The sequence below is a fragment of the Nannobrachium achirus genome (genome assembly GCF_963921795.1).
Source record: "Nannobrachium achirus genome assembly, chromosome: 3".
In the NCBI taxonomy this organism is placed as follows: domain Eukaryota; kingdom Metazoa; phylum Chordata; class Actinopteri; order Myctophiformes; family Myctophidae; genus Nannobrachium; species Nannobrachium achirus.
Window position 1 is genome coordinate 20,881,516 of NC_137812.1, and position 18,954 is coordinate 20,900,469.

Consider the following 18,954-nt stretch of genomic DNA (forward strand, 5'->3'; position numbering starts at 1 on the left):
ACTGTTATTTTTCAGGATTCAAATTCAAAAACAGCTCAAAGTGTGTCGCTTGGTTAATGTGATGTATAGTATGTAACACACTGGAATAGAGGCTCCTGACAAAGCAGTGATTAGTTAAGTAATTAGATTTATTTTAGCTTACTTTTTTATGTTTAATGTTTGGACCGTCTGTAATTGGATATAATGATGCATAATGTCTTGTGTTTGTTCACCACAATCACCAGAGAGTAATTTGCTTATGTAATCATTTGTAGAATGACGAAGTCTTACATTTGTTGTTGTTGTTCTGTTTTAACTATGTAATGGTGAAGTTTTCATTTGATTGTAAAGTGTGAATGTTTGGACCCCAGGAAGAGTTGCTGTTAGGACTAATGGTAAGCCTTAATAAACAATGTGCCACATTAAAATACATTCCATGTACGGTGGGGGGTTAACAAGTTACATTTGCAATATTATTTGCATCGTTTACAGTAGCCTATACTGACATGACTTCTGAGTCACATAAATTCTACAGTAGTCTAGTTACAGTATACAAAGTATACTGACTACCAAGTTGCACAAACAATATTGTAATTAAGGCTACTAATTTAGGCTACTGTAATTCCACAGGTCTCTCATAGAGCAGCCAGTCTATAAACCATTACAGAGAAATATCAAACATAGCCTCCTGCACGTATTCTCCAAGTACTGCAGCCTCAACAATCATTCTTCTCCAGTGACTTCATGTCCTGCAGCTTGTTCTTCTGTTAGGACATTCTGGGCTCCCTCTTGTGTACACATGTGGCCATAGCAGGCTGCAGGTTCCTCCTTGTGTATGGTATGGTGGATTTCAGAGGAAGACTTCAGTGTAAAGACCTTCTTGAATGGCTATGCATTGGCCTGTTGTTCACAGGTGTCTATCCACTCACTGAAAACATCCACCGGCTCTGACAGATGATGTAGTTTGGTACGCCTCTGTGCAAACAAACACAGCATGTTATAATTCCCACGTCTGGCACATTTCGTCTACCCAATAATGTAAATCCTGAATACGCCGCCACTGGGGTGTAGACAGAAATGGAGTTCGTTATTTTTAATGATAATGAGCACCTTATTGATCCTGCTTATTGAGCCAGGCTTTTATCAAGCCCACTATTGAGTGTTTTCTAATAGTTTGTGGAACGATGTGAGACGACAAATTCTGAACAAAACTGATATATATATATATATATATATTTTATTGGCCAGTTGTTTTCACTGTGAGTTTGTGGCTGACCACCATCTATGAAGATGACAATTGACAAAAGTAACACATATTATCATTACATTTAATTAAAACAATCATTCATTAGTGGGCAATAAGTGTTAAATGGCTTTATATTATGAATAAAGTACTGTAATCATTTATTGGTTGCCTCTTGTCTTGATTTTTTAAATATGAAGTCATGGGCTGCTATGCTCGATAACAAGCTTGATAGGCCCAAAGCTTATTGATACCGGGTAAATTTGTTATTGAGTTCCATCCTACTGGTATGTGTGTGTGGTGTGTGTGTGTGTGTGTGTGTGTGTGTGTGTGTGTGTGTGTGTGTGTGTGTGTGTGTGTGTGTGTGTGTGTGTGTGTGTGTGTGTGTGTGTGTGTGTGTGTGTGTGTGTGTGTGTGTGTGTGTGTGTGTGTGTGTGTGTGTGTGTGAGAGAGAGAGAGGGAGAGCCCTTTGAATTGAATAGAACTTTGATTATATTGTGTTTTTCTCTAGATAGATATCCATTTACATTGTTATATTGCTGTTAATGTACTGACATATTATCTTGTTTATTATTGTGATGTTTTTTTATCTGCTTATTGTAAGTCGCTTTGGATTAAAAGCGTCTGCTAAATGCCTAAACTGTAAACTGTAATTGAATTGAATTGAATTGAATTGAGAGCCTGCAGAGACAAGAGAAGACAATCACACAAGTAGTCTAGACTAGAGTACTCCTCCTGTTTGCTCAATGGGCACTTGTTAATTAATTAACTTGCTCCATCAGAATTCAAGAAACCTTCATACATGACAATGAAAAGTTAATCCTATCAGATGGACTCCACATGGCAATTGTTCACGTTGTAGAACAATTGTCAGCCCAAACAAAGTAGTCCATTGAAGTAGGCCTAGATAGGGACAACACCTAAAACAATCAGTTCATGCATTTTGTCCACACCATCATCATCCTTTGACTGTCGCCGAGATCCTAGGTGCCACATCTTTCCATCGGGTCCTGTCGGCCATTGCTGCTCCCAGTTCTTGGAATGCAAGTCCTGTGTCAGAATATGTATGAGGCCTGGACTATTGCGGGGAGCTGCCATAGCAGGACATCTGATATTACTCGATCCTTGGAACAGTAGCAGGGACCAGCAAAGATTGCTCTATGACACGCTACCGTCGTTGTTCTTGGCGGCAGTTCGCCATAGATCTGCTCTTGGCTAGATGAGATTTTCAGGAGCTGTTTTTGTTGTATCACACATGAGAAGCCTTGTAGATGTGCCATCAAGGCACATACTGTATGTGCCATCAAAATGGCTGATCTACAAGCTCACAATGCGTCACAATGCAACACATTGTGAGCTTGTAGATCAGACATTTTCAAATGGCCTAAATGAAGCTCATAACATTTTTTTCACCTTTTTTTTCTCCAGTGAGCTTTTGTCTCACATTACTGTAAAGTTTGACTCGATCCTTCTTTTTGGGGATCTGAATATTCATATTGACCAGGCCAAGGACCATTTTGCTAATAGTTTTAAAGACATTTTATCACCTTTGATTTTATCCAGCACATTTCGGGATCCACACAGTCAAGTGCTTCACCTGTTTATTAAGCACTTTTATTGATCTATTGTCCCTGTTGTTAAAACAACGAATAGACGCTCCATTTGTGCCAATACTTCAGATAGATTTATAAGCATGTTCACTGCTTCTGAGCTAGGTATTAGGTCACACTCTGATACCTAAAACGTGTAGGCTGAAGCCAAGGCTTATTTTGCCTACCCTTTTTGATGAGTAAAATAAGTTATTTAAAAACAAAACATAGTATCACATGGTTTCCAACATTGATTTAACTGAACTGAAAAACCTCAGACAAATTGAAAATGAATAAATAAATCAACACAAATAATAATTACACAGATTATTGATGATATTGCTCCCATAAAAACCAAGGTAGTTAGCGGTGAGATAAAAAATCACCTTGGAGGAACACTGAAAGTGTGAAGGCTCTAAAAAGGACCTGCCACGAATATGAGCGGAAAATGTTGCATCTGGTTTTAAAAGGAAAGCTCTGTGGATTGGAGAGGTTTTAAGCTGGTCCAAAAAGAAGGGTAGGGCAAGGAGCGCAGTACCTTATTATAAATTAATGTATGGGGATTTATTATCCAACTCTGAACACCTGAATATTGACTGGGTCGAAATGTCAAGTAAATATATTTATTCTATTATTTGTGATGATCTGTATGGTGGCATCTTCCCCTATAAAGGTCTTGATGATGTGCAGAAACAGGTGTGCTTGAAAAATATATGGAGCAAAAACCTATCTGAAAAAAAGAGGGATGTAATGTGGCTTGTCTCTGTTAGGAGGCTAGCTGTTAGAGCGGTTGTAAAATGGAGCTGCTTTGTGATAACAGTGAAATGTCCAATGGGAAATTGTAATGACGATGAGTCAATAGAACATCTGCTTGTAGACTGCCAGAGGTCAGGATATGTCTGGGGGAAGATGGCACACATCGGTTTTAAAATCAAGGTGACTTATAACGCTGTTATGTATGGTGTGTTTGAGGAAAAAATGTCTGCTATGGATCATGACTTCTATTGGTCTGTGATTTGCACTGTGGTAAACAAATTGTGGAACACTAGATGTGCCATGGTGATTCACCAGGAAACCATATCTGGGGAAGTTGTGTTCAAGCAGATAAGAACTGAACTGAAAAGACAAAGAACACTGGACTCAAAACAAAAAATACTCAAGCCATGGCACCTTTTGGCACTTTAAAAAAAGTTATATATTTTTCTATTTATTTTTCTTGTATTTATAGGCCTTTTGGCTTCGATGTAAAAAAAGAAAAAAAAAAGGGAGTGAAAAAAAAGAGAAGTAATGCCCTTACTTGTAACTTTTCAATAAAGTTTATTTAAAAAGCATGAAAGCAAGCTCCAGGTTGACTATAATGTGTATAGAGAGTTGCTAAACAAAAAGGAAAAAAGAAAATATCCAGGCAACCAGGCAGCAATATTTTTCTCAACTTATCACTGATAACCTGCAAAGCTCCAAGTTTCTCTTCAACACCATTGACAAATTGATTAATCCACCATGTTCAATACCATATGAACTCTAAAATCTGAAATGCAATGACTTTGCCTTTTATTTTAAACAGTAACATTCTTAATATCAGGTCAGGTATCAGATCTCCCTCTCCTGGTGGGTGTTATACCGTTGCATCCACCCAATGCCTATTATTGGCACCACTCTTTCCAACTTCGCATCCATCAAGCATAGTGAGCTACAGGAAATGGTGCAACAGTTGAGCTCTGCAACATGTTGATCATCTTGACCCAATGCCCACAAAGTTTATTTTATTTTATTTCTTTTATTATGTTTTTAGCTCCCTGGTTGATGATGTTCTAGTCATTTTTAATGCCTCACTAATTTCTCCCACTTACCTCAAACACGTCACTATCACAAAGCCTAACCTCGATCCACTTCTCTTTGAGAGTTACAGACCAATTTCAAATCTCCGATTCCTGGGGACAATTCTTAAAAAGGTTGTCTACAAACGGTTATACTAGTTATCTATCACTCCATAATTTATTTGATGCCTGATCTGGTTTTAGAAGTCAGAGTAGTTAACGACCTCAGAATACAAATATAACAAGATAACATATCTTATCGGTCCTGCACTGATGACACACAACTATACATTTCTGTCTCTGTAGGGGGCCTAAAATTGAGCCTTGCGGGACTCCACATTTAAAAGGAGCCTGTGATGAGCTGTCATCGATTGATTCCACCAAATAAGGAACAATTAAGTGTGTCTATGGGGTTAAATTTATGTGTCCCTTATCAGTCCACATAAGGGACACACACACGTCTTTTAGTTTCCAGAGATTTGGTTCCTTATATCAAGGGACAGTTGGCAACCCTAACAGTCAACAGAGGGTCTTTCTTCAGAGAGCCTGTATAGTGTTATCAGCAATGATAAAGCAATCACCAGAGTTTGAACAAAACAAACCTCCCTCCCCCGGTCCAGAGTTTGAGCAGCTACACTGCAACTCTGTTCTCCTCTCTGAACGTCTCCAGCGTGCCGTGTTGGAGGAGACGATGAGACTTACTGTGTCCTGCATGTTGTTCCTGACCGCTGTCCTCTACCTGCCAACAGGACAGGGACAGCAAAGCTACAGCCAGCTGCAGCCTGCTGTGAAGAAGTTTGTTGATCTGGCCATTAACAACGGGAATCTGAAGCTGGGTCACCAGCTGGTTCCGGGTCATCTGAATTTCTTTGAAATTGGTAAACAAGAGGTAACGTTGTCGCCGGCATGTATCCTTCATTATTGTATTCAAGGCTCTTGAATCATTACTTATGTATGGCATTACTCGAGTACATTTCTAGGAAGGCTGGAAAGTACTGAGTACTTTTAGGTTGTCTGTTTGTTTCAATTTACCCCCATTGATTCTGGATGGAGACCTAAATACATTGGGTCCCCAGCCGGAATCAATGGGGGTATTGTTAGGGTGACCAGACGTCCCGTTTTACCCGGGACAGTCCCGTTTTCAAGCTGCGTGTCCCAGTGTCCCGACACATATCTCTAAAACACTAATATGTCCCGGTTTTCAACATTCACTGCAAAATTGTCCCGGTTTTCGCCAGAATTAAAATAATAGTAGCTGTTTTCAGTGGTTGCATAGACATTTATCATGTTCTTTTCATGAAAACATGCTCACCTATTACCAATCAGAAAAAAGGAACAAATTCATTGCATGTCTGAATTCAACGCTGAGGCTGTTTGTCAATCACTCACTGCCTGTTTGCAACCCTGCGGTGTGTGTGTGTGTGTGTGTGTGTGCGCGTGCACGAACGTTAGAAAATGGGCACGCGCGAATTGCTTTGAGGGTCCCAGTTTTAGGCAACAGTGTTTTGCGTCCCGGTTTGAGTGGCTGAAAATATGGTCACCCTAGGTATTGTAATCAAATTATTGTCTTAGGAATGCAACAAAAAACTAAAAAAAAAACTAAAAAAATATGATTGAACTCAAGTCTCCATGGCATTTTGTGGGTGAACTACTCCTTTTAATACTCTGAAACAAGAGGCAACTCTTCTGACAACTTTTGAAGCAACAAATTGTTTAAGTAGCAATAGGCTTATGGGCTCCATTCTATGAGGTCGGCTGGGGAAACTGGACAGTCATTTGGGATCAATATAAGTAGGAAAATGAGCCTACATGTTATTTAGTGTGGAGTTGTCCCTTCAATATAACAACAATGTATATGATGTATAGTGGACTTGGAAGTCAAGCAAATATTCACAAAACAACAATATCCTAGATACCGGTATGTACAGGCATGTGTGCATACCACATGTTTAAGTGTTTTAAGAAGGGATTTAAAAGTCTCAATAGAATTTTGCACTTCTAATATAGAAGGGCAGGCTGTTCCAAAGCCTAGCAGTGGCTGCAGCAAAGGCGCGGTCGCCCCCGCTTTTCAGCCCGTGGGGTGTAGGGCTCCAAAAGTTCCAGAAGTATAAAGGTCTCACGGCATACTGTTTTAACAAAACATGAAAGTCTTTATCATGGTTCTTCAAACGAGTATTAAAAGGTTTTAACTGAAAAGTTCACTCCAGTGAGCCAATAGCTTAAGTAAAAAAATAATTCCAGGTCTTAACAGGGAGCCAGTCCAGTGCAGCTTAGAAGTGGGGTTATGTTCTCTCAATTTTTGTGTGCCAGCGAGGAGGCAAGCAGCCGCGTTTTGCACCAGCTGCAGCCGCCTGAGTGAGAATGGTCAATACCGGAGAGAAGGGAGTTGCACTGTTGCAGTAGTCCAGTCTGGAAGATATAAAAGCTTGGTTTCTCCAGCATCTCCAGTTGTTTAGGTGGGACTCAGGGATAGCGTTTAACCTTGTCTAGCAGTCGTAATAAAAAGAAGATGCTTTTAACAACAGAGCTTATATGTTCCATCCAACATCGGTTTGAGAAGAGACAAGATGAAAACTACAGATGAATGTGTTGTTCATGTTGGATCAATTGTCTTGTTCTCTTGTAGGTCTCTTCACGCCATGTGAAAATAGATGTGCGTTTAAGGGAAACAACTTGCAAAAAGGCTTCCGGTGGGGAACACAGACATCGTCATGAGTGTCCAGTCAAACAGGTATGTGAATCCAGTATGCGATTATGGTGTCCGTATAGGAGATGCCTTGTTGGCCGCGGCTTGTGATTGGAATTAAGGAATAAATTCAATTTAGTCTTAATCTCTGATTTAGTCTGCTCTTTTATCCCTTCAACAAACCTCCTTGCTGAAAATAGACGATCTACAAGCTCAAGCAAGTTGCAAGTTTGCAGATCTGCACTTTTCTGTGAATTTTTCCCCAGAATAGGGATACAGAGATCCACAGTGTCGTAACTCTGAGGACCCCCTGTTGAATACCACTGTCTGTGTTTTGTCTGTGCCCCAGAGAGCCCAGGTGCGATGCTTTGTTTGCCAGAGCATCAAACCAAAGAAAGAGCCTTTCATCGACTGTGTTCGAAGAAAAGAAGAGTTGACGGTAAGAATAGCTTCACATTTCAAAAGGATGAAACCTATATAGCACCTTATCGATCATGCTTATTGATCCAGGCTTTTATCGAGCACCGTTGAGCTTTTTCCATTATTTTATGGGAAGACGTTAGATGCCGGTATCTTTTTTATTGGTCAGTTGTGAAAGTGAGTTTGTGGCTGACCACCATCTTGAGTAGAAGAGGACGAGTGAAACTTTAGAGTGCCATTGTTTCACAGCACATTTAAACACAACAACGACAGTCACCCAGAGCAGACCCGAAGCCAATGTATCCAATAGTGAGCCAATAAAAAGGTTTCCCCGGGCAGCACTGGTTGGCAGGTATAAATACCCTTTTAGACCGACATTTTTGTACCAGTGTGGGTGATTTTATTGATTGCCTCTTGTCGCGCTTCTTTAGACATGATGTCATGGGCGGTGATAACAGGCTCGACAAGCCCAAAGCTTATTGATACTCGAGCTCCAACCCAAGGTGGGCATTGTTTTGACGATAGGTTTAGGCCAAAAAATATCAATTACACATGCCATGAAGCCTTGAATTCACACACACACACACACACACACACACACACACACACACACACACACACACACACACACACACACACACACACACACACACATATATATATATATAAGCAAATCATTTGGTGACCGGCAGAGTCGAACTCATTGAGTCTCCTTCTCAAAGAGTCTCCTACTGAACAGCCACCCGGTTATCAACATATTGGCTCTTGAATGCGACAAAAACAAATAACTGTTCACAAATTCGAGGCTTCATTGCATGTGTGATTGATAGAAAACACGTCATTTTTTGGGGGAACTACTCCTTTAAGGTTAAGGGGTTAAGGTTAAGTTTAGGAACAGTTATAGTGAGCCTAAGTGAGGTTAAGGTTAGGGACATCATACCTGTTGTACCCAACTGTCTGTGTCCCTTGTATACCCATATGGATAACTATGATGTCATCAGTGCATACCCATATGGGGCATATCGGTTGGGTCGGGGGTCCTGGACAACCATGTCGGTCAGGTCAGATCAGCCTAGCCTAGAGGTTCTCAAAGTGGGGTCTGGGGACCCCCAGGGGTCCTTGAGAGCGTTCCAGAGAGTCCCCAGCAAAGGATATGGTTAGGAACCAAATGAACAGCTGTAACTCTGACGGTGTACAAATGGAACCAGATGGACCCTTACAGGTCTGTAACTCTGGCACAAATGGATTAGACACTTCTGCATTTAATGCGGAAGTGACCGGGACAGCGTCAAATGATGTGACAGGGATCTCTGTTGTGTCGACTCGAGTGTGTGTGATGATAATCCCCTCAAACTACAATACATTTACCCCTTGTTTTATTACAGCGTCATGCTATATGGAATGAAAAGTGTCAACCTGCACCACTCCCGGGGACTTTCAGTTTACTCTCTGCAGTGCCCAATGGTAAATGATCATTCATTGAATTTTTTTTAAAACGTCATTCTTTTTTATGAAATGATATGTAGGCCCATTTGGCAGCCAACCCTCATCTCAAAAATATATGGTTCCATGGACGTCCTCCAGAAGCAAAGATTTGAGTAAAAATATGATATATATATATATATATATATATTCAGGATTTTCCCCAAAAATAGCACATGTACAAGATCATATCACCGCACAAAGTGATGAGTTTGTACAGATCCTTCTCGAAAAACTAGAATATTGTGTGAAAAAGCATTGCAGATAGCACCCGAAATCATAACTGACTTCAGAAACTTCCCACTGGACTTAAAGCAACTCTGTCTTCAGAAGGTTGACATTTCTCTATTATAAATCTTTGTTTTGAGTGGTCTTGTGTAATATTGTAAAATTTTGAAATATGGACTTTTGATATTCATGAGCTGTTCATAAAAAAAAAAAAGAAAGAAAAAAAAACATTTATTTTGTATTTTTATTTATTTTTTAACAAAAAAGGTTTGGATAATTCAACGAATGTCCAATGTGTGTAGAATGTATGAAAGTTTCAAGAAAGTTTACTTTTACACAATATTCAAATTTTTCGAGAAGAATCTGTATCTGCTATCTTCGAATAGCCAACCAATGTGACAACCTAAAATGACACAGATGCCTTCCTGGTATTAATTGGCTACCACACCTACCGCTATCCACTTTGAGAAGCCCTGCCTTAAGGTTCATGTGTTTTCTGGGTGCAGGTGGACCACAGAGAGGAGAGAGAAATAACCATGCCCCCAAAAAGGCTAAATAACAACTCAACAAGGCTTCCGTTTCATAACACATCTTTTAGGATGGGAACCCCTTTTGGGCACTTTTACCTTTAAAGATGGGAAGTCGGAAACCCATTTTGCGGTTCTTGTTGCTATGTACAGTATATACTGTAACAACATGTATTTCTTTGTACATTTTTAATATTTGAAGTTTTTTGGAAAGCTCAGGTCAGGATTTAGAAGGCACTATATGGCGCTTGACATTTTGGATCAAAACCCTTTAACTGGATGCCAATACATGAGCATGCCTGCGTTGAGTCAGTCGGATTGGCCGGTTGTCCAGAACTGCCAATCCGATGTGTATCTGTAGAGTGGGAAGTCACTTGGGTCAGCGGATCTCTCAAAAATAGTGTTAAAAATGTGCTTGGGTGGAGCAGTTTTCCAGGCGACCTATCGACCAAAACACTGATCCTTGTATTTCTTTCCTACATCCATCTACTTCCTGTCCTGTCCAGCTACCATTGACCCAGAGCTGATCTGCTACAGTGGCGACGGTAGAGAATATCGGGGGACGGTTAACAAGACGATCTCTCACAAAACCTGCCAGAGCTGGTCGGCCCAGACACCTCACAGCCACGACCGCACGCCTGAAAACTACCCATGCAAGTAAGAACATCCAGCCAAACATCTATTTATCTACAATATCGACCCATTTATTAAGTAATCTCTTTCTCTATCTGTCTGTCTGTCTGTCTGTCTGTCTGTCTGTCTACAACTGTTCCTACCTATTTTTGTCAGAGGCCTGGACAACAACTACTGCCGTAATCCAGACAAGAAGAAGAAGCCATGGTGCTACACCACTGATTCAGAGGAACGCTGGGAGTACTGTGATGTCCCCTCATGTGATGTTGCTCCAGGTCCAGGTAGCCTTGACCACAAAAGCTATAGTAATGATTTTATGTATTACTTTTGGGACATTTCTCCTGATGACGAATAACAAACCCTCGTCTCTCTATACTGTTTGCAGAGAAAGCTTAGAAGACAGTTATTGAACGTTCAAAGGTTGTACTTTATTGTTTATCTTGTGTACGAGTAAAACATATTAGCTTTGGCTTCCATCAGAACAATGCATAGATAACGGCAACAGAACATTTTGTAGAAAAAAAAGAAAAGAAAAAAAGCAAAAAAAAAGCATAATCAAATGTGTAAATAATATTGGTACCGGTATATTATATACAGCATTTCTTGTCCTAGAAGCTGCCACCTAACATTGTGTAAACAACTTCTGTATGTTCTACAGCAGATTAGGTAGGTGCAGTTCAAGCATGATAGTGCATAACATTTTCCTCTGCCCTGGTTTGATCTGGTTCTTGTCAGATTGTTCACGTTCCTGATTGTACAAGGGAAGACCTTTTTTTTAGGGCTGTTGCCAGTAGCTTTGAGACGGCATAGCCATTTTCCATGCGGAAACATCATAAAACAGTGTGGTTGGCATGGTTTAGATCAGGGGTGTCAAAGTCATTTTGGGGTGAGGGCCGCATTGGACGAAAGGTGACATGATGAGGGCCGGAACGGATCAACCATGCGCAGATCGGAGCAGTATAATAGATGCTTCCTAAGGTAAAACAGTGGCTACTGTGTTAAAACATTAAGGAGAATACATTTTGAGTGTACTGTGCCTTTGAAGGAATTACCTAATTAAAAGAAGAAAAACAAATATATATCTAAAAGTGCCAGGTACAGTTAATTAGTGTTTCAGCGTGTGGAAGAAATTGGTTCATTCAAATTAACAAGAATACTAAAAGTATTTACGGCAGATTTGCCTGAGAACTTTTCCATATAGAATACCGTAGAATACTGTATCTTATTTCCTCTCTCCATCCATCTACTTCTTCCTGTCCTCAGCATCAGAGCCTGCAATCGTTCCAGAGATGACCTGCTTTACCTGCGATGGTATAAACTATCGGGGGGCGGTTAACGAGACAATCTCTGGCAAAACCTGCCAGCTCTGGTCGGCCCAGACACCTCACAGCCACAAGCTCATGCCCGAAAACCACCCACGCAAGTAAGCACACCCAGTCAAATATGGTACCTATCTATTTATCTGTCTGTCTGTCTGTCTGTCTGTCTGTCTGTCTGTCTGTCTGTCTGTCCGTCTGTTTACAACTGCCTACTGTACGTACCTAAATATATATGTTTCTCAGAGGCCTGGACAGCAACTACTGCCGTAATCCAGACAGTGAGAGGATGCCATGGTGCTACACCACTGACTCAAAGACACGCTGGGAGTACTGCCAGCAGGTCCCCAGATGTGGTGATGACGCAGGTACCTTTGACTGCTTAATGATTTTGTTGATTAATTCCAACACGTTTCCACTGAGGATGAATGACAAACCCTCATCTCTCTGTAGGTCTGTACTGTTAGCAGAGAAACTGACCATGAGTTAAGCATAGGGTGACCATATTTTCAGCCGCTCAAACCGGGACGCAAACCACTGTTGCCTAAAACCGGGACCCTCAAAGCAATGCGCACGTTAGCGCGCGCACGCGTGCCCATTCTCTAACGTTTGTGCACGCGCACACATGCACCGCAGGGTTGCATGCAGGCAGTGAGTAATTGACAAAAAGCCTCAGTGTTGAATTCAGACACGTAATGAATTTGTTCATGTTTTCTGATTGGTTAGGTGAGCATGTTTACATGAAAAAAACATGATAAATGTCTATGCAACCACTAAAAACAGCTACTATTATTTTTTTGCTGGCGAAAACCGGGACAATTTTGCAGTGAATGTTGAAAACCGGGACATATTAGTGTTTTAGAGATATTTGTCGGGACACTGGGACACACAGCTTGAAAACGGGACTGTCCCGGGTAAAACGGGACGTCTGGTCACCCTAAGCAGCTATAGTTGTGGATGTTCCAAAGCTTACAATTTACTGTTCTGTTACTGATTATCAGTAGTAGGCAGCAGTATCGCTGCCTCAGAGACAGACTAGTGTGATTTCCCTCATTGAAACAAAGTCAACCATCTTGGTAGAAACATAGAGCCTATAAGGTTTTTACATTTTTCAAAACTTGTTGCGCTATTCCCAAGTAGCTACTGAAGTTATAGTTGAAGCTTATTTAGTGTAGGCCCAGTTCTATGGCTATACTGAGATAAACAGTGTTACCTGGAAATTATTGTAAATGGCCAAATGACAGCCTTTGAACAAACAAACATAAAAATATTCTCTAAACAATTAATAATTGCTGCTTTTATCTCCCTCTACTTTTCCTTCTGCAGATTATTAGCTGGTTGCTGTTGAGCTACACTTGAGTAAGTAATACTTATTATTTAGTCAACACAGTTTAACAATAATAGTTGTATTCACTACCAGTAGAGTGTCCGGTAGTGCGGCCTGATGAAGAACCGCAATGTTCCCTGTTAGATCCCGAACACAGAGGTTGTGCAAAACATTCCTCTTGGGGTCTCACTGTCTCTGTTCTCCAGTGCTTGATTTTGTCTACACAGCTCTCTAGATTTTTGAGCAGTACTAACCACCGATACATCTGGCTTTGTCTCTATATGCATGTATGTACTGTATGCATGTATGTATGTATGTATGTATGTGTGTGTATGTATTTATGTATGTATGTATGTATGTACAGAGGCACCGGGTTTTGTCCATGCCGCGGGGTGCTGAGGCATCGAGTGCTCCCCCCCCTCCCATACATACATGCTTTGTTGATGTCCTTCCATGTTGTGTGTAATCATACTTGCTAAGGTGAAACCATTCAATTCGAAGGAGCTTTATTGGCATGAGAAAACCATTCAGTGAGTGTTGGCTGCATTAATCAACTTTGTAATGACCCTCTGTATCACACAAATCAATCCATGTTGCTTCTTTGTCCTTACAGGGTGTTCCCAGCGGACCTCTGATGTGCAAAGAGAAAGGAGCCTGGTCTCTACGCCAATGTCCACAAATATAAGAACTCTCATTCAACCTCATTCTCATCCGCTAACACGCCAACTCTCACATGCCCTCATTCCCACAGTTCCGTTTAGGCAGTTTTTAGGAAGGCATTCACTGTTCATTATACACATGCTCAGCATTGTCACAGCTACGTTCTGGCAGCCTGTCCAGAGTCCAAACTCCCTCCATTTATCTCATCAACCAACATGCACAAGAAAGGGCTCAGGGATGATCTTTGATGTAGGCCCACCTCCACCTTGAACCCATCTATCACTCCTAACGTACTGCACTCCTCACCACTGTCACATTGCACACCCTGCACCATTCTGACATACTTTCTCTGCCACTCCTCACTTGTTTGCACAAGAAGACTATTCTACACAAGAAGTGCCTGTGCATAATTAGCAAGTAACTGAATATGCTGCCAATGCTACCAGAAATAATGCATGGTGTAAACAAGGATTTTTCCCTTGCCATCGGCTCATGGGGAAATTGTTGGGTAAATGATGTATGGTTTTAACTCTTGAAGTGTCATGAGATAACTGTTTTGATTTGATATTGTTTAAATAAAAATGGCTTGACTGCTTTTGCAGTACTTATCTAAAATGATTGATTAATGTATTATAATTTAATTTACATTTATATATGTCTCGGATACTCTCATGATGTCTACACACATTGTATATACGTATACATATATAAACATCAACATATCAAACATGACATGTTAGTCAACATAGTAACTATGTTATGCAGTTACACTGCTAAAGTGGGAACAAGTCCTTATTAAGGTTAATATTGCCTATCCTTTATTATGCATTATCAACATTAACAATGCCTTTTGTATTCACTTGGTCTAAACTGGGAACATGCTTTTCTCAGTTGCCCATCTAGAATGAGCTGCTTGATTTCAAGGATGATCAAATGCGAATAACATAATGACATATGAATACAATGTTTGAGCAATGAAGCAAAAAAAAAGAAGAAAAAAAAAACATTTTGAGAAAGCTCTTTTATCTGGTTAACAAAAAAGGTGATTTGGGGGATCATGCCACTTTATTAACAAATATCACCTACTTTACCTATGAAATAGCTGTTTCAATAGAGACTTTACATTTTTAGCAAAGACAATCATTCTGGGGATGGTGTTCAAACTCTTAATAAGATAATGGGTCTTCATGTTGTCCAGAATAACTCCTCTATTTATATTCTCGTCAGATCTTCCCTCTAGCAGTCTAGACCACAAGAAATCAAACATTCAATAAGCCTGTCATGGCTTTTGTGACTCCTGAGGATAACTTATCTGGAAACTTTGCAGCTTGTGTTGTTGAGTATTGATGACTCGACTGAAAAGTGTGAATGCTTTGTGGTGAATAGCTGACACTCAGAGATTGGAAAACACACACACGCACGTATGCACAAGCGCGCCCAACATGCCAGGGTTCACATTCTGGCAAGTGGACTATAAAGACCATTCATCAAGCACTTAAGACCAAAAATACGATCATATTTTGTTCTTACCGGCATTTAGGATGATTCTCAAGTTGGGGGTCAAATTCATCAATGTTTTTTGGTCTTGGATTTGTGCTGGAAATACGATGGAAAATACACCATCTCCGACCATGGTGTAAATCTTTGCTTATATTTAGGATGCTTTTTTTCGGTCGGGAAATAAGCCAGAATGCTTTTTTCTTCATGCTAAATCAATTTTAAATTGTGCCAAACATCAAATAAAATATTTATTAGTCCATTCTTCCCAACATGTGCCAACACATGTATTTAAACAATAAAATAATATGTCAATTGTCAAACAATTACATATTCAGACGTGGATTAGCTGTCACTGAGTTTGTAACCAAATGGACCCGCCGATGGGGGACCACTCACGCACCGCATGATGACTGCCCACACTCGTCCATTTGGTTTCATTTTAAAGAGTTAAGGATCTATAAAGGCCCAAGGGTCTGTTTGGTTACCAACTCTCCTTCATTTAGCAAGAGACCACCAGAACAGTCTTGTAAACCCCAGCACAGCACTGTGGTCCCTGGACCACTGGTTGAGACCCACTGCACTACCTAGGCCTACTGTATTTGCCACTAGCCTATTACCTCTGATGAAGAATAGCAGCGTTTCACTTCGTGGATATTTCCACATAATTTTTTTGTGTATTATTCTGTGATGGATCCTTGTAAACCACTTTATTCTATTATACATTAGAGCATTACGTTCAGCATCCATTTTGCAATCTGTGGGATCAGAACAGTTGTATTTCATATCCTATGTTGTCAATGTGTCGCCGATATGTTTTTCTTTCCTTTTTTTCCTCTGTTTTTGACGAGACAAGTTGAAGTTTTTATATGCAGCAAGTCCAAGTTCAAGTTCCGTCTGCCGGCGAGAAGGTGGGGGGCGTCGCGACCCTCCACTGATTAGTCTTTAATTTATTTAGACTAGGCTACTGTAGGCCTATTGATCACATCAACACATAACGCTACACACAAAAGCAAAAAAGTCTTACCTTCGGTCTGATAAGGATACATGTGGCTTTACAGGACAGTGTTGAAATATTAATCCAAAAAAAGAATTTCCCCTCAGTAGCCTATACATATAGGATAAATAATCAATAAAGCTCGCGACCTGGTCTGGTCCATATCGGAAAGCAGCATGTGTCACAGCTCATACTGTATATTCCTTCAACATTATCTTTTTGGCAATGTTCAGTAGAAAAGGATTATAATATCCATCCCATGTTTATTATTTTGTGATTGAGGACTAATTGTAGCCTTGTAAATGTGCCGATCTATAGAGAAGAAAAAATAGGCAGCCTATTCTTTTTCTCTCTCTCTCTCTCTCTCTCTCTCTCTTTTTTTTTTTTTTTTTTTTTTTTGACATTTTTTTTTTCTTTTTTTTTACAAGACACAATTAATTTCAACAGCATAGCCAAGTTTAAGTTGTGATTAATTTCTAGTAGCCTATGGTGTGAATGGGTTCCCAGATCATAAAGTGCTTATAGTCATGCTCTCTACCATATATGGTCCTGCCATAAGTACTATGGAAGCTGCTCTCTCGTTTTTACCCTTGTTTTTGCACTTAAGTTTACGTCCAAATTCATCATGACATACACCTGTGGATAAGCACAAAATGGGATATACAAACTGCTTGATGAATTTGACTGACGTTTGGACTTACTGAAATTTAAGATGAAATTTAAGGAAAAGAATACACCCTATTTACGACCAGATTGATGAATGAGGCCTGAGGTACTTCAATAATATAAAAGGTATGCCTTATACTCAGTATTTCTCAATAGGCTCTATTGCACAGCAGCCATATTGTAAAGAAATTGGGCCTCTTTCTTCCTTCACAGGTGTTACCAATGATAGGCAACTACTGAAGGCTCTGTTCCCTTCTGGTCAAACAGAGTCAGGGCGCTGATTTTGTGCATGTTGGCTCACTGGAAACACACCAGCTGGTCTCAAAGTGTGGTCCAGGGACCAGTGTCAGGTGTTATCCCTGCTCTATCTGACATCACTGTGATGTCACCTGTGATGTGTCAGGGGAACCACAGTGTCAGGCGTTACCCGTCCGGACGAATACAGACAAGCTGTGATGGTTCAACTTCTGACAGTAAACTGCGACCTATGGTCGCAACTAAAGTTTTTGAGAAGTAGTGGAGAAGTAAAATTATTGAAGATTGGAAGTACTCCAGTAAAGTAGAAAATACCTCAAAATTGTACATAAGTGTGTACTTAGTTTACTGTCCACCACTACTTACAGTCGTTGAATACAAACTACAGGAGGTCCATCAGGGGGTCTATCTTCATAGAGCCTATCAGTAATGATAAATCAATCATCAGAGTTTGAACAAGACCCTTCTGGAGGCAAAAAAAACTCCTAACAACATGATTAAATTACAGTCCACCACTGCTTACAGTCGTTGATGGTCCAACAGAGGGTCTTTCTTCATAGAGCCTATAGTGTTATCAACAATGATAAATAAATCACCAGAGTTTGAACAAGACCCTTCTGGAGGCAAAAAACTCAGAACAAAAGCAACAGAGAGATCACATAAACGTCCGCTGCTCTTTGTCCCCTTGGTCCAGAGTTTGAGCAGCTACACTTAAACGCTCTGTTCTCCTCTGAACGTGTTCTGTGTTCCGTGTTGGAGGAGACGATGAGACTTACTGTGTCCTCCGTGTTGTTCCTGACCGCTGTCCTCTACCTGCCAACAGCACAGGGACAGCACAGCTACAGCCAGCTGCAGCCTGCCGTGAAGAAGTTTGTTGATCTGGCCATTAACAATGGGAATCTGAATCTGGGACACCAGATTCCGGATCATCTGAATTTCTTTGAAATTGGTCTACAAAAGGTAACATTGCCGGCATGTATTCTTCATTATTGAAGGGTCTTGAATCATTTCATATGTATGGCGATTTGTTTTCATAGATGCAGATTCATGTGACAACAAATGAGTGTGTTCTCTTCTGACAACAGAGTAGAGCTGTTAGAATGCAACGGCAGGTAACTTATAGCTTAAAGGACAACTTGTGAACGCAACAAATTGTTTAAATAGCAATAGGCTTTATGGGCTCCATTCCACATTAGGTCTGCCTGGGACACTGGATGACAGGGGCATTTCTGCCTAATAGATCCCATAGACATTTGGGATCAATATACCGGTATGTAGGAAAATGAGCCTACATGTTATTTATTGTGGAGTTGTCCCTTCAATATAACAACAAAGTTTATGTAATAATGATGTATGGAGGACTTGGAAGTCAAGCAAATATTCACAAAACAACAATATCCTATTATGTACAGGCATGCGTGCATATGTGTTGGTGTATTAAGAAGGGATTTAAAAGTCTCAATAGAATTTGCACTTCTAATATAGATAATCTGGGGATAAAATGGTATCCCCAGATACCATTTCGTACAAATCAGTCTAAACGAGCCACATTTTGCACATATCTAGCCCAGGGCATGCTCTAATGATTTAGCTAGGGCGCCCGAGTCGGCGACCTTCGTCCAAATCAAGTTG